This window comes from Micromys minutus, assembly GCF_963924665.1.
Source record: "Micromys minutus genome assembly, chromosome: 12".
NCBI classification, from domain to species: Eukaryota; Metazoa; Chordata; class Mammalia; order Rodentia; family Muridae; genus Micromys; species Micromys minutus.
Genome location: NC_137981.1, coordinates 41,497,947 through 41,525,402, shown reverse-complemented (window position 1 = coordinate 41,525,402; position 27,456 = coordinate 41,497,947).

Sequence of the window (27,456 nt, the reverse complement as noted above, 5' to 3'; positions counted from 1 at the left end):
TTATATTGACCTGTTTGAAGGAAGAGATGATACAAATTCTTTTTAAGCTTTTCCTACCCCCATCCTCCAAACCTGTTTTTCTCAAACCTTAATGTATTAGCAGTGAAGAGGTTCATTATTTTCAATGACTGCGATGAGAATGAAAGAGAACAAAGTTTTGTTTTGTTTTTTTTCCTCATTCATTTTAAGTGGTAAAACATAACTATTGAGACTATAGGGATTAACGTGGTTGCATTTCCAGTAACGTCCTGAGTGTAAAAGGAATTAAAGCAGCCAAGAGTGGTTGAGCTGGAGAAGGAATATAGAAAGGGCTTTTGAAAAAAAGAAAAAAAGAAAGCAGTAAGTATTACCTAACAACTTTTTGTTCCTCATTTGGAATGTTAGGTATGTTAAAAGCCCATACTTGATTTCCCCATAACTCACAATTAGTTTTGCAGAAATGTTTGCAGAATATTGCTTCAGAGCAAGAAATAAAACATTATTATGCAAAATTCTCAGATATATACGATGGAGATTTGAACCCACATTTTCATAAGTACAATCATGAATGGACATCATTCTAAAAGCTGGTCGAATCAAAAAAATAAATAAATAAACAAGTGAAACATTGAAGACAAGGCCGGCAAATGGCTTCCATGCTGCGCAGACTGCCACACCATGTGTGTACTCTAAATCCTGTGGCTCCGTGCTGTTGCAGACAGATTGTGGCAGGCTGAATTGGAAGGTACTTACATCAGGGCCATCAGTTTTGATGTAGATTGGTAATTGCCCAGCAGGCTGTCTTGAAACTTGTTTCAAGCTGTTTATATTCGGTTTTTACTAATTCTGCCCAATGTTTTCATATCTTAAATTGCAATTAATAGTGAAGAGGTTTTGAGATTGTCAAAGTACATTTTGAGCTATTAAATTGATTCATTTATTTTTTTCTTAATCATTACTAGAATCAAAGGGTAGAGACTGTGTACATATTTGCTTAGAACATGCTCTGGGGCTCCTCCTGCGACCAGAGAGATTCATATTTTCTTATTCTTCTAATAAGTTCTATAATTCTTGTTGATTCTGCAGTTGAGATTAGCCCATTCATTCACTCATTCACTCACTCATTATTCAATAAACACTTTTTAATATTTTCAGTAAACATGTCACAAGAGAGCTGAGGACACCAAATGAAATAAGACTAGTTCACCTTTAACACTGAGTTTTTGGTGTTCTGACATGATTTATAAGTAAGAAAACAAAAAAAAAACCACTGTAGTGGTATTTCAGGTAGCTTTAGAATGCTAAGAGTATATATACATACATATATGAATATATGTCCATCTATGCATATGCATATATATATATATATATATATATATATATATATATATATATATGAATAAACCTAAGGATATTATGAATTTGAGATAGTACAATCAGAAGTACATAGGAAAGGTTAAAAGAGGGAAAAAGGGGAGAAATTGATATAATTTTATTTTAATTAAAGCATATAAAGGAAAAAGAAAAGGTTATATTATATAATTACTATTAATTACTGTTTTGTGTATTTCAATTAGTACCAAATAGCATTAAGTATTATTCATAATGTAAGTCATTGCAGTCTGTAAGAAAGACATGTGGAATTCCAGTGCATATACTTATTTGAATATTAGGAATAAGTAATTTCTTCTACATCTGCATTTGATTATTCTTCCCCAAACTTTTCAAATTAATGCACAAAATCCCTGGCTTTTAGAGTCTTTTTTAATTCATTTCAAAGAATCATTTTTTTTTCTTTTTCACACTTTAATGTATAGTGATCTGTTAAAGTAAATGCTGTTAGAACAATGCTTTTCTTGGAGTGGTGCTGAAGTCTTTGATGTTGTTATCCTGTGAGAATTTAATAAACACATAAAGATTGGATTCTTACTTACAGATATTAAATATCTGTTCTACAAGATTCAATATATTCATACGTATAAATAATGTCTTATCTTGAAAAATAGACTCTTAAGTGCAGAACCTAAAATCTTTTGAACAGTATGAAATATTTTAGTTAAAATGTAATAAAAATATTAACCTTTAATCATTTAGACACTATTCAGGTTTTTTTTTTTAAATCTCATTTACTTTAAAGATTACTCATATACTTTAAAGAGATATATAATTAGGAAGATATATAACACAAAACCCACCACTAATTAGTAAATAAGCGTGAGACATGACTTGGTATTTATCAGTCAATTAACAATCAAAGCATGTGTATTTCAGTTTACTCAAAGAAGTTTACCTCACACCTTATAGTCTTTTAATTAGGGAAAATGATGATGATAAGGACCCAGGAACCATGGAGCAACCAGGGTCACAAACTTTCTCATTTCAATCTGTGCCCCAGAGCTGACACTGTGCTACAGCTATCCATATTCCAATCCCACCCAGAGAGAGCTAGTTACCCAGGAGTGCAGACATATCTAAGATCACAGGTGAGACAACCACTACTGCACCAATACCAGGGTCAAGTGGTACCTACCCAGAGAACAGAGGACCCAAAAACTGTGGAGCACTGGGAGGCATGATTCTTTGATTTCTATCTGTGCCAAAGCTGACCTGTACCACAGCTATCCACAAAACAGGCCTACCATAAAGTGCATGTCTCACAGGAGTGCTTACACACCTAAGACCACTGGCTCACAGGATAGCCAGATTAGAGACAGTAAGACCAGCCAATACCATAAATAACCAGCTAGCTGGAGGGAAACACAAGAACATAAGCCATATAAAACAAGGCAGCTCGGCATCATCAGAACGAATTTCTCACACCAGAGCAAGCCCAACACACTTGAAAATCAAGATTCTGATTTAAAACCACATCTCATGATGATGATGATATAAGACTTTAAGAACATAAACAACGTCCTTAAAGAATTAAAAAAAGAATGCAGGTAACAGCTAAAAGCTCTTAAACAGAAAACACATAAGTCCCTTTAAAAATATAGGAAAACACAAACAAATAAGTAAATGAATTAAACAAAACCATAAAGGATTTAAAAATGGAAATAGAGACAATAAAAAAAAGCAAAAAGGAAGACAAACTTGGATATAGAAAACCTAGGAAAAAGATAAAGAATCCTAGGTGCAAGCATCACCAAATGATGACAAAATGTAGAAGAGAGAATCTCAGATGTAAAAGATACAATAGAAAACATTGACACAAAAGTCAAAGAAAAGGAAAAATGCTTAAAGCTCCTAACCCAAACATCCAGGAATTCCAGCACCAAACTTAAAGATAATAGGGAGAGACACAAGCAAAGATTCACAACTCAAAGGACCACTAAACATCTTTAACAAAATTATAGATGCAAACTTTCTGAACCTAAAGAAAGATGACCATAAACACATAAGAAGCCTACAGAAACTCAAATAGATTGGACCAGAAAAGAAATTCTTCCTGTCACAGTACAATCTAAACATCAAATGCACAAAACAAAGAAAGAATATTAAAAGCAGGAAGGAAAAAGGGTCAAGCAAAAGGCAGACCTATGAGAATTACACTAGACTTTTCAACAGAGACTCTAAAAGGCAGAGAATCCTGGAAAGATGTCATACAGACCTAAGGAGAAAAAAAAAAAAAAAACCAGTCCAGGCTACTATACCCAGCAAAACTCTCAATTACCATAGATGGTAAAACCAAGATATACCATGACAAAACCAAATTTAAACTATATTTTTTTCTTAAATTCAGTCCTACAACAAATAATTGATGGAAAACTCCAACACTAGGAGGGAAACTATACCAAAGAAAAAACAAGAAATTAATCTTCTTTCAACAAACCCAAAAGAAGGTAGCTATACAAACTTAATTCTACCTCTAACAATACAAATAACAAGGAGCAACAATGACTGATTAATAACTCTTAACATTAGTTGACTCAATTCCCCAAAAATCCCAGACTAACAGACTAGATACATAAACAGGACACAGCATTTTTCTGTATTCAGGAAAAGCACCATAGAAACAAAGACATATACTACCTTGGAGAAAAGGCAGGAAAAACAATCAAAGCAAATGGTACCAAAAGACAAGCTGGAGTAGCCATTCTAATATCAAATAATTTTCACTTTCAACCAAAAGTTACCAAAAATGATGAGAAAGGATACTTCACAATCATCAAAAAATGTACCAAAATAAACTCAAAATTATGAACATCTATACCCTAAATGATAGAGTACCCACAGTCATGAAAGAAACTTTGCTAAAAATCAAAACACACATTGACACTTGCATAGTAATAGTGGGAGATTTCAACATCCCATTCTCTCCAACCCTGGAAACACTAAACAAACAGAGACAGAATGAAATTTTAAAAAATTTATGAACAAAGTTGATTTAACAAATATTTATGAACATTCATTTTAAAACAAAAGAATATATCTTTTTCACAGCCTCTCCTGGTATCTTTACCAAAACTGACCATATAATCAGTCTCAAAATAAGACTCAAAAGTGATAGAAGATTAAAATAATTCCATGCATCCTCTCACAAAACAACAAACTAAGGCTGGTCTTTAATAACAACATAGACATAGACTATCAGACTAGATATGTATCAGGATTCAGCATTTTGCTGCATACAGGAAACTCTTCTCAGCAACAAAGTCAGACACTACCTCAGAGAAAATGCTGGAAAAATTTCCAAGCAAATGGTCCCAAGAAACAAGCTGAAGTTGCCATTCTAATATCTAATAAATAGATTTTCAACTAGAAGTTATCGAAACAGATAAGAAAGGACACATTATACTCATCACAGGAAAAATAAATCAAGATGATCTCCCAATCATGAACATCTATTCTTCAAATACAAAGGCATCCACATTCATAAAAAAAAAACCTACTTAAGCTCAAAGCATATATTGCACCACACAATAATAGTAGGAAACTTTAACACCCCACTCTTATCATGAAAGCAAAGCTGGACAGAGACACATTGAAACTAACAGAGGTTATGAACCAATTGGAATTAACAGACATCTACAGGACATTTTATCCTACAACAACAAAAAATATACCTTCTCAGCACCTCACAGTACTTTCTTCAAAATTGACCATACAGTTGGTTCAAATTATATAGTATCCAAATTGACAAAATTGAGAAATGAAAGACATAACAACAGAAACTGAAAAATTCAAGAAATTATCAGATCCTACTACAAAATTCTATATTCAACAGATTGAGAATATGTGGAGGAAATGGATGAATTACTAGACAGATAAATGATACCAAAGTTAAATTAGGATCAAATAAACCATCTAAACAATCCCATAATACCTAAAGATATAGAGGCAATCATCAAAACCCTCCCAAGCCAAAAGAAAAAACATCCTCAGGATCAGATAGCTTCAGTGCATCATTCTATCAGACTTTCATAGAAGACCCAATACCAATACTCTCCAAACTATTCAACAAAATAGAAATAGAACAAACACTACTTAACTTGTTCTTTGAAGCCAAAATTAGGCTCATACCTAAACCACACTAAGACACTACAAAGAAAGAAAATGTTAGACCAATTTTTCTCATGAATATCTATGCAAAAATACTCAATTACATCCTTGCAAAACTAATCCAAGAACACATTCAAAAATTTTGTTCATCATAATCAAGTAGGTCTTATCCCAAGGATACAAGGATGGTTCAATATATAAAAATCCATCCACACATTCCACCATATAAACAAATTCAAAGAAATAAAAGCTACAAGATGATCTCACTAGATGCTGGGAAAGCATTTAAAAAAATTTAACACCCCTCCATGTTAAAAGTTTTGGAAATATAAGGAATCAAAGGCCAATACCTAAACATAGTAAAAGCAATATATAGCAAACTGGTAGACAACATCACACTAAATGTAGAGAAAGTTGAAGCAATCCCACTAAAATCAGGGACTAGACAAGGCTGCCTACTCTTTCCCTACCTATTCAATATAGTACTGGAAGTCCTAGCCAGAGCAAAGAGACAATAATACATACTCAAATGAATGCAAGTCGGAAAGGAAGAAGTCAAAATATTACTATTTGTTGATGATATGCTAGCATACTTATGTGACCTCATAAATTTCACCAGAGAACTCCTACAGTTAATAAACAACTTCAGCAAATTGGCTGAATATAAAATTAACTCAAACAAATCAGTAACCTTCCTCTACCCAAAGAATAATGATACTGAGAAAGAAATTAGGAAAAAGACACTCTTCACAAGAGTCACAAAGACTATACAATACATTGCGGTGATCCTAATTAAGCTGGTGAAAGATCTATATGAAAAGAACTTCAAATCACTGAAGAAGGAAATTGAAGAAAATCTCAGAAGATGGAAAGATTTCTTATGCTCATGAATTGGAGGGATCAACATTGAAAAAATGGCCATTTTGTCAAAAACAATCTACAGATTTAATGTAACCCCAATCAAAATTCCTAAGGAAGTTTTAATAGAGTTAAAAAAAGCAATTTGCAAATTTATCTGGAATAACAAAAAGTCTAGTTGAGTGAAATCTATTCTCAAGAATAAAAACACTCCTGGGTGAATCACCATCCCTGACTTTAAGCTATGTTACAAAGCAACTGTTATAAAAACCACCTGATATTGGTACAGAGATAGGCAAGTAGATCAATGGATCACAACTGAAGATCCAGAAATGAACCCACACACCTATGGTCACTTGATCTTTCACAAAGAGATAAAAACATTCAATGGAAAAAGGACAGCCTTTTCAACAAATTGTCCTGGTTCAACTGGCAGTCAGCATGCAGAACAATGCAAATTGATCCTTTCTTACCTCCTTTACAAAGCTCAAGTCCAAGTGGATCAAAGACCCCCATATAAAACCTGGTACAAAAAAACTATTAGAAGATAGTGGGAAAGAACTTTGAACACATAGGCACAAGGGGTATTTCCTGAACTGAACACCAATGGCTTATGCTCTAAGACCAATCCTACATCTGATGGCTAATATTTAATCCATACGAATATCTCAATATATTAGACTCCATAGAATTAAACAATCCTATGAAAAAATAAATAGAGATGCCAGAGTTATAAAGATAAAGGTGAGCATGCTTGCAGGTAACCATCAGATTGAACATGAAGATTTCAATGAAGGTACTAAAGAAAGGACTTAAGGAGCTGAAAGGAGTTGCAACCTCATGGGAAGAACAACATTATTAAACAACTAGACCCTCCAAAACTTCCATGGACTAAAACACTAATCTTGAGCACACATTGAGAGACATGTGGCTCCAATGCATATGTAGCTAAAAATAGTCTGACATCAATGCCAATGTGAGAAGAGACCTATGGTCTCGGGAGAGCCAACTTTTCCAATTTACTGAATGCCAATGCAATGGGGTAGAGTTGGTGATTAGGAGCAAGTGTAACTTCATGAAGACAAGAGGAGGGGGAGCAGGGATGAGAAACTTGAAGCAATTCCACTAAAATCAGGGACAACACAAGGCTGCCCTCTTTCCCCCTATCTATTCAATATATTACTGGAAGTCCTGGCCAGAGCAAAGAGATAGCAAAACATAGTCAAAGGGATACAAGTTGGAGAATGGGATAGGAGAAGGGGATGACATTTCAAATGTAAATACAGAGAGTATATAATAAAATTACAAAAGAAAAGAGAAGTATCATAAACATGTATATGAGTGATACTATTTATATACCAAATTCTATCTATCTATCTATCTATCTATCTATCTATCTATCTATCTATCTATCTATCTATCATGTATCTATCTATCTATCATGTATCTATCTATCTATCTGTCTATCTATCTATCTATCTATCTATCTATCTATCAACCTATCTACCTATATGTCTATGCAATAGATAATGGATTTATATGTACAAATTTATATTAACAGAAATATGATTGCAGGTTGATTGGCAAATTTTTCATTGTTCATTATTTTGGGTTTGTATGTATATATATATGTAGTCTGTAGACATCAATATAAGAGCCTCACATGTGCAGGTCCAAGTCTTTGCCAGGTACTTTGCTCTCTCATTCTCCACATTATATTTTAGGTTATCTAAATCTGGAGTTTTTTGGATTGGGTAGAATAATAAGCCCTTGGGGAGGCATAGTCTGAGGCTCAGAATGAACAGCCTGAGATTGCTCAGTGGTACTTGGGTTTTCTTGGGGGATAGGAATAAGTTTTCATTAACAGAAAGACTGGATAAGTTGTTAATCACTGCAAGATGGGCCTCCTGTTCAAAAATATTTGACCAACATATAATATCTGCAGTGGATGCTGTATATTTAGCAGTAAAGTGCAAATCCACAATTATCTTTTCCTGGTGTGAACCTCTGGTGGAGAAAGCTGGAACCAAAGACTTACACAAGCTTCATGTAGCTGTGTAATGGGGCAGTGTTTTAGTTATGGTTTTATTGCTATGAACAGACACCATTACCAAGCAAGTTTTTAAAGGACAACATTAAATTGGGGCAGCCTTACAGGTTCAGTCCAGTACTATCAAGGTGGGAACATGGCAGCATCCAGGCAGTCATGGTGCAGGAGAAGTTGAGAGTACTACATGTTCATTCAAAGAAACCCAGAAAGAGACTAAGCATCCTCAGGCAGCTAGGAGGAGTGTCTCCAAGCCCATCCCCAGAGTGACACACTTCCTCCAACAAGGCCGCACCTTCTAATAGTGCCACTCCCTGGGCCAAGCATGTGCAAACCATGACAAGCAGTGTAGTGCCCAGTATATCTATATTATTTTATCTCAAGTAACAGAGAATGCTTTTTTGATTAGATTATGACTTTTCATATAATTTTGTTTCTAATACCAAGTTTTCAAGATCTTTGGTTCAATTACTATTTGCATTTAGTAGTATAAGTAGGGCTCTTTATACAAAATGAACTCTACCCAAGATTACAGATTATTTTGTTAGATTATGTGAATTCAATTTTTTTTGAATGAGATATAAAGACAATTTGTAATCAGTAACCAAAACTACTGTTTTCATTATCATTGTAAAATTCAAAAAATATTAAATTGATATGAACTATACTTTGTAATTACATTCAACTTATAATTAGACTTGATTTGTATCTAGTAACATTCAACACTAACAATCGTAATTCAAATTGACATTTTTTAAATTTTTTGACTGTACTCTAGTCATTAGAAAATAGGATAGAAGAGTCTGAGGAAGTCCCTTGCATGTGCACCAAACACTAAGGCCAAATACCACCAAGAACAGCTGAGATCCAGACAAGCAGCCAGGTGAGAATGTGCTGCCAGTTGCTGGATTGCAGAGAGGTCTGGGCCAAGCACATGAAAAGCATGGCCCCCCGATTGGTTCAGGGGAGCAGGAACTCTGCCATAGGGACTCGGTTTCCACCCAGAAGGCCCTTGCATGCAGAACAAAGGCTAAGGCCATATGCCACATGGAACAGCTGAGGTCCAGGAAAACAAGCTTGGCAAGACTACATTGCAAGTACCCAGGGCACAGAGAGGGCTAGACCTAGCAGGCTTAACATATATGCTCCAAATACAAGAGAATCCATATTCATAAAAGAAACCCTATTAAAGCTCAAAAAATACATTACACCCCAAAGAATAATAGTGGGAGACCTTAACACCTCACTTTCATCAATTGACAGATCAAGGAAACAGAAACTGAACAAAAGCACAGTGAAACTATCAGAAGTTATGAACCAATTAAAACTAACAGACATCTACAAAACATTTTATCCTGAAAGAAAAGAATACTCCTTCTCAACACATCATGGCACCTTCTTCAAAATTGACCATATAATCGGTCACAAAAAAAGCCTAAAAAGATATAAAAATATTGAAATACTCCCATGCATCCTAACAGATCATCATGGTCTAAGGCTGGTCTTTAATAACAAGAAATACAACAAAAAGCCCATACACACATGGAAACTAAACAATGCTCTATTAAATGATAGCATAGTCAAAGAAGAAATTAAGAAAGAAATTCATGAAAGCACAACATACCCAAACCTATGGGATGCAATCAAAGCAGTCCTGAGAGGAAAACTCATAGCTCTGGGTGCTTCCAAAAAGAAACTGGAGAGAGCATACACTAGCAACTTGACAGCACACTTGAGTGCTCTAGAACAAAGGGAAGCAGATACACCCAAGAGAAGTAGACAGCAAGAAATAATCAAACTCAAAGCAGAAATTAACCAAAAAGAAACAAAAGTAACCATTCAAAGAATCAACAAAACCAAGAGATGGTTCTTTGAGAAAATTAACAAGATTGATAAACCCTGAACCAAACTAACTAGAAGGCAAAGAGAGAGTATCCAAATTAACAAAATCAGAAAGTGGAGACATAACAACTGAAACTGAGGAAATTTAAGAAATCATCAGATACTATTAAAAAGGCTATACTCAACAAATCTGGAAAATCTGGAAGAAATGGATCAATTCCTAGACAGAAACAAGATACTAAAGTTAAACCAGGACCAGGTAAACTATTTAATAAACCACAACATCTAAAGAAATAGAAGCAGTCTTCAAAAGCCTCCCAACACAAAAAAGCTCAGGTCAAGATGTGTTCAATGCAGAATTCTATCAGATTTACTGACAACCCAATACCAATACTCTCCAAGTTATTCTACAAAATAGAGCCAGATGGAACACTACCTAACTCATTTTTCGAGTCCACAATACCTCTTGTTCCTAAAAAATACAAAGACCCTACAAGGAAAGAGATCTTCAGACCAATCTCACTCATGAACATTGATTCAAAAGTACTCAACAAAATCCTTGCAAACCAAATCCAAGACCACATCAAAAAGATCATTCACCATGATCAAGTATGCTTCTTCCATGGGATGCAAGGATGGTTAAACATACAGAAATCAATCAACGTAATCCACCAATAAACAAACTCAAAGAAAAAAACCAAATAGTCATCTCACTCAATGCTGAAAAAGCATTTGACAAAATTCAACAACACTGTATGTTAAAAGTCCTGGAAAAAAAGGAATCAAAGGCTCATACCTAAAAATAATAAAAGCAATATACAGCAAACCAAGAGCCAACATCAAACTTAACAGTGAGAAACTTGAAGCAATCCCACAAAAATCACAAACAAGACAAGGTTGCCCCTCTTCCCCACCTATGCAACATAGTACTAGAAATCTGGCCAGAGAAATTAGGCAGCAGAGAAAATCAAAGGGATACAAATTGGAAAGGAAGAAGTAAAGACATCACTATTTGCAAAAGACATGATAGTGTATGTAAGTGACCGAAAATTTCCACATGATAACTTCTACAGCTGATAAACAAGTTTAGCAAAGTGACTGGATACAGAATTAACTCAAACAAATCAGTAGCCTTCCTCTACTCAAAGGACGAACATGTGGAGGAAGAAATTAAAGAAAAGATACCCTTCACAATAGTCACAAACCATATTAAATAACTTGGTATGACTCTAACTAAGCAAGCAAAGAACTTGTATGACAAGAACTTTAAATCTCTAAAGAAGGACATAGAGGAAGATCTCAGAAAATGGAAAAATCTCTTATGCTCATGGGTTGGAAGGACCAACATTGTAAAAATGGTCATCTAACCAAAGCAATGTACAGATTAAATGCAATCCTCATCAAAATTCCAACCCAATTTTTCATAGAATTGGAAAGAGCAATGTGCAATTTAATCTGGAATAACAAAAGACCTAGAAGAGTGAAATCCATCCTCAACAACAAGAAAACATCTGTGGGAATCACCATTACTGACCCAAAGTTATATTACAAGGCAATTATGTTAAAAACTGCTTGGTAGTGGTACAGAGATAGGCATGTGAATCAGTGGAATAGAATAGAAGATCCAGAAATGAGCCATCACATATATGGTCACTTGATTTTTGACAAAGGAGCTGTAAACATTCAATGGAAGAAGAACAGCCTCTTCAACAAATGATGTTGGTCCAACTGACACTCAGCATGCATAAGAATGAAAATAGACCCTTTCTTATTTCCTTATACAAAGCTCAAGTGGAAGTGGATCAATGATCTACACATTAAACCAGGCACACTAAATCTATTAGATAAGTAAGTAGGGAAAACCTTAGAACACATAGGCACTGGAGAAAATTTCCTGAACAGAACACCAATGGCTTGTGCTCTAAGGTCAAAGATGTACAACTGGTATTCAATGAGATGACAAAGTTGCTGTAAGGCTAAGGACACTGTCAAGAAAGCAAAATGGCAGCCAACAGAATGGGAAAAGATCTTTACCAACCCCACATCTGATAAAGGCCTAATATCCAAGGTATACAAAAAACTCAAGAATTTAGACACCAGAGAATCAAACAATCCTATTAAAAAATGTGTTACAGGGCTGAACAAAAATTTTCAATCCAGGAATATTGAATGGCTGAGAGGCATCTAAGGAAGTGCTTGACATCCTTAGTCATCAGGGAAATGCAAATCAAAACAACCCTGAGATTCCACCTCACACCAGTCAGAATGGCTAAGATCAAAAATTCAGATGACTGTAGTTTCAGGTGATAATGGAGAGAAAGCAGAACACTTCTCCACTGTTGGTGGGGCTGTAATCTGGTACAATCACTCTGGAAATTGGTCTGGCGATTTCTCAGAAAAGTGGACATAGTCCTACGTGAAGACCCAGTTATTCCACTTCTGGACATATACCCCAGAGATGCTCCAACATACAACAAACACATGTACCACTATGTTAATAGCAGCCCTATTTATAATAGCCAGAAGCTGGAAAGAACACAGATGTCCTTCAGGAGATGAATGGATAAAAACAATGTGGATATTAACACAATGGAATACTGCTCAGCTATTAGAAACAATGACTTTATGAAATTCATAGGAAAATGAATGCATCTAGAGAATATCATCCTGACTGAGTTAACCCAGTCACAAAAGAACAGATATAATTTGCAGTCTGATAGTTAGATACTAATCCCAGAAAACTCTGAACACTGCAGAAACAGCTCACAGACTCTATGAAGTTCAAGAAAAACAAAGTCCAAAAAAAAATCAAAAATAATTTTTTTTTTTAATCTTTACACAGCAAGAAAACTTTGACTACTTCCAGGTTACATCTTGTTTTACATGTACTTTATGGTCTTGTAAAGATTTTAATGTATTATTTCAAACCTTTAAAAGAATCAAGTAATAACAAAAATATATACTATAATTTTACACAAAAATGCTTTTAAAATCTGTACATTTACTTCTATTTTTTAAAATAAAGTTGTTCCATTAAAAAAAGAAAAAGGCCAATGAAATGAATGAATATTACTTGTATGAAAAAATACAAATTGTCAGTAAATATCTTTAAAATTGGACAAAGTCCTTTTTTCATGAAATTCAAATCAAAAGAATTATGTGATTCAGTTTCACCTGACATAAACTGACTCACATCAAAATTTGTATAGTTGAAGTGAAAAGCTAAGCTTCATTAATTATTTCTAAGAATCAATATGGTTTCAGCCCAGTGAAGATTTCTTCAACAAAGTAAATGTGAAACTGCCTTATGCGTCGTCAGACTTACCATGCCAAGGTGCATATCTGGAGACCTGTGTGCCATTCCACCCAGTGTGTTTTTTTATACTATTTATTCCTTAGTCCTCATAAGAGCTAAGTGAAGGACCCTGGCTACATGCCAATTATAAAAGGAATGGAAAGAAAAATAAAATCATGATGCTCGTAGAAAAATGATGAAATTAGAAATTACCATAATTGAAATATGACAGGCTCAAACAGGTAAATAGCTTATTTTCTCCCTGAAAAACATTCTCTTAAGAAAGCTCTATTACTAATTTTCTTGGAAACACAGTGTGTAAATTTGATGTGCATTCATCATAAAAAAATACTACATAATAACTTTTAAGATTATGTCAATTACACACTGTAATCATACTCATTATCTACCTTCTCACTAGTGATGTTTCCCACACCTAGTTCTTTCTTTAAATATGACATTATATGTTAAAAAACAAGTTTCAATGACATTTAAGTCAAACAAAGTTTTTTATTGAAAATTATATTAGAGTAACTTTAATAGACTTTTTTTATCTTCGTGTTTATATATCAATTCTTCCATAATGAGACTTATGTAAAATTTATGTAATTAGTATAAATGGGAATGAGTATAAATATATTATAATTATATATTTTTAATAGTTCAATAACTAGCAATGCTTTCTAAATGATTCACATATCTTTGTCATATGTCCAAAAGTAAACATACAGATGAAATGAAATTAGGGATAATTATATTTCTGATATACTTCTTAAAATTATTCATGACAGGTATATGAAATAGGAACATAAACACAGGAAAGTCACTTTTAATATCATATATTCAGAAAAATTATTTCAATTTCTCTCAATTATTAAAAATTTATGAATGAAGTAAACTTTTACTTTTGTTATTGAGTAATTGAATGACTCACCAAAGCACATATGCAACAGGGCAAACCTTTGATTGGTCTCATTTTAAAATTCACCTTGAGAATACATTCCAGTTTAAATTAGTCTTTTATATTTTTTAAATTATGTTGTTGAATATTAGATGAAATATGTGTATGTAAAAATATACAAGACTAATAAATATGTCATGTTATGTAGAGGTAATAAATATTTTGTTCCATTTTTAATGTACTGGCTGGCAGAAGATTGAAGTGATATTTACAAGAATATGTTAATAAATCTTTCTGCCATTAGGTTAAACCCACAATACTCTAAAAGGAAGCACCCTGTGTTGTTCCTGCTGATTTTTTATAACCCTTGTAGTGCAATAAAATGCTTGTTCCTAAATCCCAGTGTTAAACATAATAAGAGTAATTATTATTGACACATAATGTAATTACCAATAATGTATTGGGTTCAAATGAAGAGGAACATTTTAATCTTTACATGAAGCAATTTATATGTCTACTCCCCATTTGTGTTAACGGCAAGTGTTCCCATGAATCTCAGTGTCAACACAAGAGGAATGTGCTCTAATGTGTGCTCATCACAAATTCAAGCTGTTTTATTTAGCAGAAAGAAGAACAGGGCACCCTGAGAAAGATATATTTTTTTAAATGAAAAGCAATTTCTACTCCACAGAGCATTGCCAAATACTCTCTAGCCTTCCAAGTACTGCCTGTGTTCTGCTTTCCATTAAAAAGAACAATTATTTTCAGCCTGTCTCTTATATCAACTAAGACTTCATTTTTCGATAAAATATATCATTCCTGGATAATGGTGGATAAATGCTGTGAATGGCCAAAATTTACTGATTTTGTTATGTATGAAACTGAAGAAACTGATAGAGAATTATTAGTTGGTCCAAAAATGCCTCATATATCCTTATTGTTTTCTGATAGAAATTAAGGACCATTTACTATTATGTCTGTACCTAGCTAATGGTGAAATAAGAGTACAAGGTACTAGAATACAATTCGCAAGTTTCTATATTTTATCCTTCATACAGTCAAAATTTCTTGAAGTCAAAATGCACATATATTTGATTTCTACCATAAAACAAATGAAATATAAGTGATTTATGAAAAAAATAAATCTTCAAATTCCCTAAGCAAGTATTCAAAATAAGGCAGTTTTATTTTCATTATTCATGACTATTTGAGAATCATCAATAACAAAATTAAAATCTTCTATCTTTGAGATACTTCAGGGAAACATTTTGTGAATCTATTAAAATTATTTGCTGTGAACATGATGTTTGTCTCAAAGCAAGGCAATATTTTTAAAGTATCCCCAAAGATTACTGAATTCAATTGTGCCACATTTAAGAAAGAAAATACTGAACATGTTACTTAAAGAGATTTATTATCTAGGGAAATCATTGATATCAGCCAATAAAAATAGTACAAATATATTTATAAAATGTAGCCTTAAATGTTATATTAATGTACATATTTCAGTAATGTCTTTATCCTCAGTAATACATGCTGTTATAGGCAAATATAAAATGACCCACATAGCCTCACTTGGTCCCCAGTTTATGATTATATTTTCAAAGATGTTGGAAACTTTATTTGGTTAAATATATTAGAGAAAAAATATCACAGAGAAAGTTTTTGATGAATTATGTCTGGACACTGCTTCTTGTCCTCCATGGTGTGAGTAGACCAGGCTACAAGCACCTGTTGTATGTTGTCCCTTATTATGATTTAAAATTAATGGATTCAAGTAATATAAGTTGGTATCTCTGAAACTGTAAGCCCAAATACATAAATTAGTATTTTTCTGTTGAAGTGAGAGTTTCTGGTTTATTGGAGACTCAGTTGAATATCTGACATATTTCAATGGCAGCTATTCAAAGGTTAAACATAAGCTATCAAAAAGTGTGTGTATATATTTGTACACACATGCTGTGTGTGCATGTATGCTCATGAGTGTGAGTCTGTTTATGTGTGTATATGTGTGTTTGTGTATCAAGTTACATAATGAGTTAGAAACAGGAGAAATTTGAGAAACAGTAATGTATGGCATGGTAGTATAGATAAATTCTCTCTTCTCTTCACGGTCTTTAGTATAACAAAATGCTTCCCTTGGAATCAAATTAATGTCTTACATAATCTAGTTAATATAAAAATATTTTTAAAACAATATCCATTATGTTTTACTGATATAATTTTGTCAAATAGGGAACATGTCAATTTTATACATAGCAATTAACCAATTAATCTAGTTTTAGTTATGTGGCTTTTGTGTAACATTACAATACTATTACTTTATTTTTAATTAAAATATTTGCTGTTGTTATTTGATAAAATTATTATATGCAACAGTTTTAGCTCTGAGTCACCAAGAACTGTATAAATATAACTTTTCTAAATATTTTATAATAAGCTATTCTGCTTAGTATCTTACTAAGTAGTTTAGATAAGACAGAGATTTGCTGACTTCTGCTAAGGTTAAAGGGTGAATTTACCTTGTAACTATTTCCTGTTTTTCTTCCCTTCATGACATATTTTTGAGATGACTAGTCATATTGTAATACCACAATAATAATGTCAGAAAGGATGTTCAATATTGCTAAAGACTGACAAACCATTTTGTTAATTTTCCCCATGTATATTTCTTCAGAAATGTTAGACATTAAAATATATTTTAAAACTGTTTCTGAAATTTGTCTGGTCAAAAATTTTACTTGAACTGTTTGACATTAAATAATTCTAATTATTGGTGTTTCATTGGAAGGCATTTAAGAACAAAACCAAACAAACACTCAAAAAACACAAACTAGGAAGGAATGTTCATAGGTACTATCTAACAGCAAATCTTCTTAAGTGAAAACAAAGACAAAGGATTGTAATTGTGAACCTTTAGCAGTAAAATTAGATGAAACTGAAAAGAAATATTGGACCCTAAGGATTTCAATTTGTACTGTCACTGTAGCCAAAACAATAATATACATCCAAGATTCAAGGTTTTCTAAATTGCTTTTATAATATTAGATCTTATGAAAATAGGAGGAGAAAAAAAAAGTCTAATGAAAGGCATATGTATTCATTGTTGAAAAACATTGCTAGGGAACTTGATACAAGTTACTTAAAAGACATTCAGAAAGTGGGAATTTCTGGTTTTATTAGAGACTCTGTTGTGTCATGTAATATTTTCTGAAAATTTTCTCCTGGGATGGTGTTTTGATGTTTTGGTGATAGACACTTGAAGGAATGTTTTTTTTTTTTTTTTTTTAGGTTATATGTGGTGTTTTCTGAAAGCTGCCTGGTGACATGTGATATTTTTGCTGAAGCAGAAGCTTAAAAACCACATGATGTTTAGAAAGAGTATAAGTATAATCTAACAGACAACAGTCATGCATATGTTCATCTTGCAACATTTTAGATATCTTCATTAGGTTTTGCTGAGTCTGGTCCTCACTGACAGCACTCTTGTATTGGTTCACCTTGTACTCTGCTAATTTTCAGTTGTTTTGACTGTAGAGAAAAATGTACCATGGGACTTTTGGTGGTATTCTGGTTGCTTATAGCTGATTCTTCAGACTTGTTTTGATTGGTGGTGCCTCATGCTTTCTTCTGGATCAAGCTGATGCTACTGGTGGGCTAGAAGGGAGGTTAAAAAATTAATGAACCATAGAGTAGGTTTTGAAAAATCTAAGCCAACAGCAGGAGGTGCAAATATGTCTTGAACTAATAAGTAACTCTGTTTCTGATGTAGTAGAGGAAAAGGTAGGGTGTGATAGGTTGAAAATATTGTTATACAGGTTAGCAGAATAGAAGCTTCTTCCTCTGGGTGGTCTCTTGTCTTGTTCTGGAGGACATTTTCTGGTTTTGCTTCTCTGTCTTTACATTTACCATTTTGAAATCAATTGGATGCAAAGCCAACAATTCTCTTATGTCAGTGAAGATTGCAGAGTTCAATATCCATTTTGGGAGTTTACTGATAGAGGTAGAAGGGATTGCACAGCGAAATGAGCCAGTGTAAGGAGAACAACAGAGTTTAGGCTTGATGTCTGAGACCAGGAATGTGCCCCACGATGAAAGAGGGAAGCAAACTATGCTGGTGTGTAAATTTTCACCCCACTTTGTTCCATACATTTTCACTGTCAGGTGATTAGAACACATCTGTGAGACAAAGGACCAGAAAGAGTAAGAGGCAGTACAAAGTCAATGGGTTAGTGTTCATCCAAGTGCACCAGCAGAGAATATTTTGGGGCTACACAGATATCCTCAGCCTTCCCAGTCTTTATGCAACATATGCTTGCTAATGGTGAATGTTATCCTTATAATGGGTTTACCAGGCATCTGATATAAAAGCTAGATCTGAAGCATTTTTAAAGAGGCTGTTATGCATTGTATGGTTGCAATCTTCATTTATTACAGAAACGTTATGTAACTGGGCTATGCAGCATAGAGCTATCCCCCAGGGCTGGAAAGGATTAGTGATAGCTGAGCACAAAGCTGGTGAAAAAAACGCAATGGTTGAATTGGTGGAGGCATGAAGCCACAAAAATAGAATAGGGTAATTTTGCAAAGGAGATAAATGTTACTAAAGACCAGCTGCTTAGCAAATGGTGTTATGCTGACTTACAAGAACAAATCAGATCTGATGCTTTCATAATTGAACAATGGCATGTTGTGGCTTTAAGAGCTTGGAATATGATTCAGGAGCCCAGGGGGTGGGATCTACTTTATTTACTCAGAAAATGTTGGGTCCTATAGAACCACTTACTGACTTCTTAAAGAGCTTAAGTTCAGCTGAAATAGAGGCATATCAGAACCGGAAACCACACAGTCACAGAAATAAATCCTGGCATTTGAAATGCAAATACTAAATGTAAGAGCAATCAGACCATTAAAAACACGACGGGCACTGATAGAAATGGTTGTAAGAGAGCCACCATGTGGTTGCTGGGAATTGAACTCAGAACCTCTAGGAAGAGCAGTCAGTGCGCTTAACCACTGAGCCACCTCTCCAGCCCTGAGTGAGATAACCCAGTCACAAAAGAACAGACATAATATGCAGTCACTGATAGTGGGATGCTAACCCCAGAGGCTTGCACTCCCCCAGAAACAACTCACAGACTGTATGAAGTCCAAGAAATAAAGAAAACAAAAACTATACATATATTCACAAAACAAGAAGACTTTGACTATTTCCACGTTGTGTTTTGTTCTGCATGTACTGTACGCTTATTGCAACTAGTACGTTTTCAATGTATACTGTCAAGCCCTTGAAAAAAATCAAGTACCGACTAAAAAACATATTCACATGGTTTTATGTAAAATTTATTTTAATGTCTGAAAAAACAGTACTGACAAATATGTATAATTTTAAGCAAAAAATGTTTAAAATCTTTACATCTATCTTTGTTTTGAAAAATAAAATCGTTTAAAAAAAAAAAAAAAAAAGAAATGGTTGTAAGAGATAACTTAGATCAGCTCTCAGGAGTACCGTGCTCATAGCATAAGGCAAACTATATCAAGAAGTCTCAGAAGTCAAAATGCTGATGCTTTAATTGTGGTGAATTTGGCCATTTCTATAGACATTGTATGACAAGAATATTCAGACCTCAAAATAGCAAGTATATTAACTCTGTAGAATATGGTATATGTAGGACAGAACAAGCAGGTTTTAGTTGCAACAAACCACAGAGGCTTTTGGGTTACTGTAGCTGCTGTAGAAAGGGCAAATATTGGTCTAAGGATTGTCAGCCCAAGAGAGATATTCAAAGTAAATTTTAACACCTGGAAATGAACACAGGGACCAGCCAGCTCAATACTCTACAGTAAACAATATGAGCCATATTTCATTGACCAGCCAGGTGGTGCCAAGCAGGCAAGAAAATCAAAACTAAGTATTTCTGATTTCATACATGCTACACAGGAAGAGCTGGTCACAGATAATATTCTTAGGTTATCCACAAAAGTTAAATGTTACAAATTAACCAATGTGCTTATAGCCCCTTAGCTTCAGGGATTTAGGATGAAGTGGGATTGACTTTTCAAACATTTATTGTGCATCCATGCATAGTATATAATGACATCAAGGAATAAATAAAAACCATGGCACATATAAAAAGGAAGATGCAAATTGATACAAAGGTTAGAATAAGTCAACTGTTATTTTTTGACATAAAGGACAAGGTCCTTCTCAACAAAAAAAGATGGGACTTTTGTGAGGACTAGAAAAAGTGTGTTCCAGCATACAGTCTTTAATTATCAGAAAACCAGAAGCAGAAAAATGGTGCAGATGAATGGTGTTATCATAGAAGATTTTCTGGATATAAGAGCTAATGTTAGAGTACTTTCCCAAAAGCCTTGATGTCCAGACTGGCCATTTCATAATGTTTGCACACACTTTATATGAGTGGTAAGATATAATGACTAAAACAAGAGGCTGATAGATAACCTGTGTGGAGCTAGAAGGGCAAACAGGGAAGTTGAGACCTGATGTGGCTGATATACCTATAAATTAATTTAGAAGAAATCTTTTACCACCATGGGGTACTCAAATTAATGTTCCTGCAAATTCTGGAGCACCAAATGAATAAATAAAGATTGATATGGTAGATTCTCCTAGGGAAAGTGTTTATATGAATAACCATAAACATTCAAAGTTGTAATCATCATACAAACACAAAACATAACGACAATTGAGTTTCGGAATTTATAGAAGGGGATACTGCTGACCTACCAACAGCCATGTGCTTAAAACTTTTATCAAACAATCACCATCGATGGAGAGACGAAGATATTTCAAGACAAATCAAAATTCACACAATATCTGACCACAAACCCAGCACTACAACGAATGATAGGTGGAAAACCCAATACAATGAGGGAAAATACAGCCTAGTAAGAACAAGAAAACTCCTAAACAAGAAAACTAAAAAAAGAAAAAAACACAGACACAACTCAACCCAAAAAAGCAATAATGGCAGGAAACAGAAACAACTATTCCTTGATATCTATTAACATAAATGGTCTCAACTCCCCAATAAAGAGACATAGACTATCAGACTGGATACATAAACAAAATCCAGCCTTTTGCTGCATACAGGAAACTCATCTCAGAGACAAAGACAGACACTATCTCAGAGTAAAAGGGTGGGAAAAAAAAATTCCAAGCAAACAGCTCCAAGAAGCAAGCTGAAGTGGCTATTCTAATATCGAATAAAGTAAATTTCCAACCAAAAGTTATCAAAAAAGATAAGGAAGGACACTTTTTACTCATTACTGGGGAAATCTGTCAGGAGGAACTCTCAATCCTTAACATATATGCTCCAAATAAAAAATCACCCACATTCATAAAAGAAACCCTACTAAAGCTCAAAAAATACATTTCACCCCACACAATAATAGTGGGAGACTTTAATACCCCACTCTCACCAATGGACAGATCAGGGAAACAGAAACTGAACAAGGACACTGCAAAACTAGCAGAGACTTTGAACCAACTAGAATTAATAGATATATACAGAACATACTATCCCAAAGTAAAAGAATACACCTTCTTCTCACCACCCCATGGCAACTTCTCGAAAATTGACCACATAATTGGACACAGAACGAGCATCCATCGATATAAGAAGATTGAAATACTCCCATGCATCCTCTCAAATCACCATGGTCTAAGGCTGGTTTTTAACAACAACAAAGACAACAAAAAGCCCACATACACATAGAAACTAAACAATACTCTGTTAAAGGATAGCAGGGTCAAAGAAAAAATAAAGAAAGATATTAAGGATTTTCTAGAATTCAATGAAAACAAAATCACAACATACCCAAACCTATGGGATCCAATGAAAGCAGTATTGAGAGAAAAACTCATAGCCCTAAGTGCTTCCAAAAAGAAACTGGAGAGAGCTCACATCAGCAACCTGACAGCACAGCTAAAAGCCCTAGAACAAAAGGAAGCATATATACCCAAAAAGAGTAGACAGCAAGAAATAATCAAAATTAGGGCAGAAATAGACCAGATAGAAACAAAAAGAACCATTGAAAAAATTAACAAAACCAAGAGTTGGTTCTTTTAGAAAATCAAAAGATTGATAAACCCCTAGCCAGACTAACTAGAGGGCAAAGAGAGAGTATCCAAATTAAAAAAATCAGAAAGGAAAGTGGGGACATAACAACTGAAACTGAGGAAATTCAATAAATCATCAGATCCTACTACAAAAATTTATACTCCAGAAAATAGGAAAATCTGGAGGAAATGGATGAATTCCTAGACAGATACAAGGTCCCAAAGTTAAACCAAGACCAAGTAAACCATCTAAATAACCCTATAACACCTAAAGAAATAGAAGAAGTCATCAAAAGCCTCCCAACCAAAAAAAGCCCAGGTCCAGACGGGTTCAGTGCAGAATTTTATCAGACTTTTATTGAGGATATAACACCAATACTCGCCAACCGATTCCAAAAATAGAATCAGATGGAATATTACCCAACTCATTTTTTGAGGCTACAATAACCCTTGTACCTAAAACACACAAAGACCCTACAAGGAAAGAGAACTTCAGACCAATCTCACTTATGAACATTGATGCAAAAATACTCAACAAAATCCTTGCAAACCGAATCCAAGAACACATCAAAACGATCATTCATCATGACCAAGTAGGCTTCATCCCTGGGATGCAGGGATGGTTTAACATAAGGAAATCCATCAACGTAATCCACCATATAAACAAACTCAAAAACCAAAATCACATGGTCATCTCAATAGATGCTGAGAAAGCATTCAACAAAATGCAACACCCCTTCATGTTAAAAGTCCTGGAAAGAACAGGAATCCAAGGCCCATACTTAAACATAATAAAAGCAATATACAGCAAACCAACAGCCAACATCAAACTTAATGGAGAGAAACTTGAAGCAATCCCACAAAAATCAGGGACTCGACAAGGCTGCCCACTCTCCCCCTACCTATTCAACATAGTACTGGAAGTCCTGGCTGGAGCAATTAGACAGCAAAAGGAGATCAAGGGGATACAAATCGGAAAGGAAGAGATAAAAACATCATTCTTTGCTGATGACATGATAGTGTACTTGAGTGACGCCAAAAATTCCACCAGAGAAATCCTACAGCTGATAAACAAGTTCAGCAAAGTGGCTGGATATAAAATTAACTCAAACAAATCAGTAGCCTTCCTGTACTCAAAGGACAAACATGTGGAGAAAGAAATTAGGGAAAACGTACCCTTCACAATCGTCACAAAAACTATGAAATACCTTGGTGTGACTCTAACTAAGCAAGTGAAGGACCTGTATGACATGAACTTCAAACCTCTAAAGAAAGAAATTGAGGAGGATCTCAGAAAATGAAAAGATCTCCCATGCTCATGGATTGGAAAAATCAACATCTTAAAAATGGCCATCCTACCAAAAGCAATCTACAGATTCAATGCAATCCCCATCAAAATTCCAACCCAGTTTTTCATGGAATTGGAGAGACCAATGTGCAATTTCATATGGAATAACAAAAGACCTAGAATAGTGAAATCCATCCTCAACAACTAAAAAACATCTGCGGGAATCACTATCCCTTACCTCAAGCTATATTACAAGGCAATTGTGCTGAAAACTGCATGGTACTGGTACAGAAATAGTCATGTGGATAATTGGAATAGAATAGAAGATCCAGAAATGAGCCCTCATGTATATGGTCACCTGATTTTTGACAAAGGAGCAGTAAACATTCAATGGAAAAAGGATAGCCTATTCAACAAATGGTGCTGGTCCAACTGGCACTCAGCATGCAAAAGAATGAAAATAAACCCGTTCTTATCTCCTTGTACAAAGCTCAAGTGTAAGTGGATCAAAGATCTCCACATTAAACCAGTACACTGAAACTATTAGATGAGAAAGTAGGGAAAATCTTAGAACACATAGGTACAGGAGAAAATTTCCTGAACAAAACCCCAATGGCTCAAGCTCTAAGGTCAAAGATTAACAAATGGGACTTAATGAGATTGCAAAGTTTCTGTAAGGCTAAAGACATCGTCAAGAAAACAAAACGGCAACCAACAGAATGGGAAAAGATCTTTACCAACACCACATCAGATAGAGGCCTAATATCCAAGGTGTACAAGGAACTCAAAAAGCTAGACATCAGAGAATCAAATAACCCTATTAAAAAATGGGGTACAGAGCTAAACAAAATGTTTTCAGTTGAGGAACACCGAATGGCCGAGAAACATCTGAGGAAGTGCTTGACATCCTTAGCCATCAGGGAAATGCAAATCAAAACAACCCTGAGATTCCACCTCACAACAGTTAGATTGGCCAAGATCCAAAACTCAGATGACAGCAGATGCTGGCGAGGCTGTGGAGAAAGAGAAATACTTCTCCACTGTTGGTGGGGTTGCAAGCTAATACAACCACTCTGGAAATCTGTCTGGCGATACCTCAGAAAATTGGATATAGTACCTGAAGACCCAGCTATTCCACTTCTGGGCATATACCCCAGAGACACGTTAATACACAACAAAGATATATGCACCACAATGTTAATAGCAGCTCTATTTATAATAGCCAGAAGCTGGAAGGAACCCAGATGTCCTTCAGAAGATGAATGGATACAAAAATTGTGGTACATATACACAATGGAATACTACTCAGCCACCAGAAACAATGACTTATCCAAATTCTTAAAAAATGGCTGCATCTAGAGAATATCATCCTGAGTGAGATAACCCAGTCACAAAAGAAAAGACATAATATGCAGTCACTGATAGTGGAATGCTAACCCCAGAGGCTTGCACTCCCCCAGAAACAACTCACAGACTGTATGAAGTCCAAGAAATAAAGAAAACAAAAAAATATACATATATTTACAATACAAGAAGACTTTGACTATTTCCATGTTGCGTTTTATTTTGCATGTACTTTACGCTTATTGTAACTATTAGGTTTTCAATGCATACTTTCAAGCCCTTGAAAAAAATCAATTACTGACTAAAAAAATATATTTACATGGTTTTATGTAAAAATTATTTCAATGTCTGAGAAAACAGTACTGACAAAAATGTATAATTTTAAGCAAAAAAAAGAAAAACTTTTATCAAACTGACCTATAATGCAAAAGCAGTGACTCACAACAGAAGAAAAATTATAAGCACTTGTACAGCCTGGACGAGAACAGCTGAAGTCTCAACATAGAGAAGAGTCTATCAGCCCATGGAATTACCCTGTATTTGTTGAAATAAATAAATCAGTAAATGGAGAATAATAATGGGTTTAAATAAAGTGAAATAGGTAATTCAACCTGTGGGTACATTACAGCCTGTACTTTCTTTACCTTAATTGTTAAAGAGATCATAGCTATAATTATTTAATTGAAAGATCACTTTTTCACAATTCCCTTGCATGAAAAGTATAGGAAAAGGGTTGTTTATTTAGTACCTACTCTGAACAACAGTTATTAAATAAAAGATACCATTGGAAAGTACTTCCATAAGGAATGATAAGTAATCAAGCGTTATGTAAATATTTTGTCCAAGAACCTTTTAGGAATAATTACGTCTTCTATCTGTCATTTATCTTTATATCAATGATATTTTATTGTCAGATTCTGGCAAAGAAGTTTTAGAGAATATGTTTATGGTAAAAACAAAGATTTCTGCCATGATGGGGGCTAAAAATTGCTCCAGAAAAAAATAGAAAATTAAATTTGCTTATTTTTTTGGGCTATAAAATCAGTCAACCAAAAATATGACAACAAAAGGTACAGATCTGTAGAGAGTAATGGAAAACTCTGAAGAATTTTCAAAAATAATTGAAAGATATTAACTGGTTTAGGTTCATAATTGGATTAAGTATATCTGCGTTAAAGTTTTCTAAACATTACAAGGAGATTCCAATTTTTAAACTCCAGTATGTGTAACAGCTAAAGAAGAGTGTGAATTATTGGAGAACCAAGACTGAAAGATATATATATAAAGACCTACTCAATGCTAAATTTGATTGTTTTTGTTCATTTTACCTTCAACTCATTCTTCTACTAGGATCATTATGCAAAGTCAAGATAAAATCATAGAATAGATTTTTTTAGTTCATGAACAAAGTAAAAAAATTGAAGTCATATATAGGAGAGATTTCTGAATTAATTACAAAAGGTACAATAAGACTACATCACTTTTCACAGTTATGTTATTATGTTAGGCCAATTAAGATTGGTAAAAACTTATAGTAATCACTTGGGTGAAATTAATAACAAATAATTGAAAAACGAACATATAAATTTTATAAAAAAAAAAACTGGATTCTTCCATGTACTGTAAAAAGAAGACCATTCAAAAGGCACCATCATTTTATACTCATGCAAAGAGGATGAGAATGTCAGGTTATAAGTCACTCAAGATAACCAAGGTAATTAAAAGTCCATGTACCTCAGTTCAAATGTCATAATTGCATGCAATCTTTGTCTTACTGCCGACTTCCTTAACATAATTACTGATTCTTTATATGAAGAAAGTTTGCATATAGAGACTACTGAAGTTTTGATAACTTAGAATTAACTTTATTGTTTATGTAATTGCATCAGGCTATCAGAAGTGAAATCTATGCACATCATTTCTGTTTTATGCATTCTCATTCATGTTTGCTAGGTCTATTAGCTGAAGGAAATTATGAAATTGAGCAATTACTACTAGAAAATGTGTAAAAAATCACAACATTTAATAATAAAGGTTATATTAATAGGAAAAGTTTAACTAAAAATCACTCTATTACTCAGTAACAAGGCAAGAAATAATAATAATAACAATAATAATAATAATAGCAATGATAATAATAATGATAATAGTAAAATAACATCCTACATGTTCTTGAAACAATCAAACACTGTTTTTGCAGGTAGTAAGACTAGAGAGCAAGCAAATAGATATTTTTTATTTTGTAGAATTTAGAAGACAAATTATGTAAACCATACCATTTATACATACTTAGAGTTTCAATGGACTACTGCTT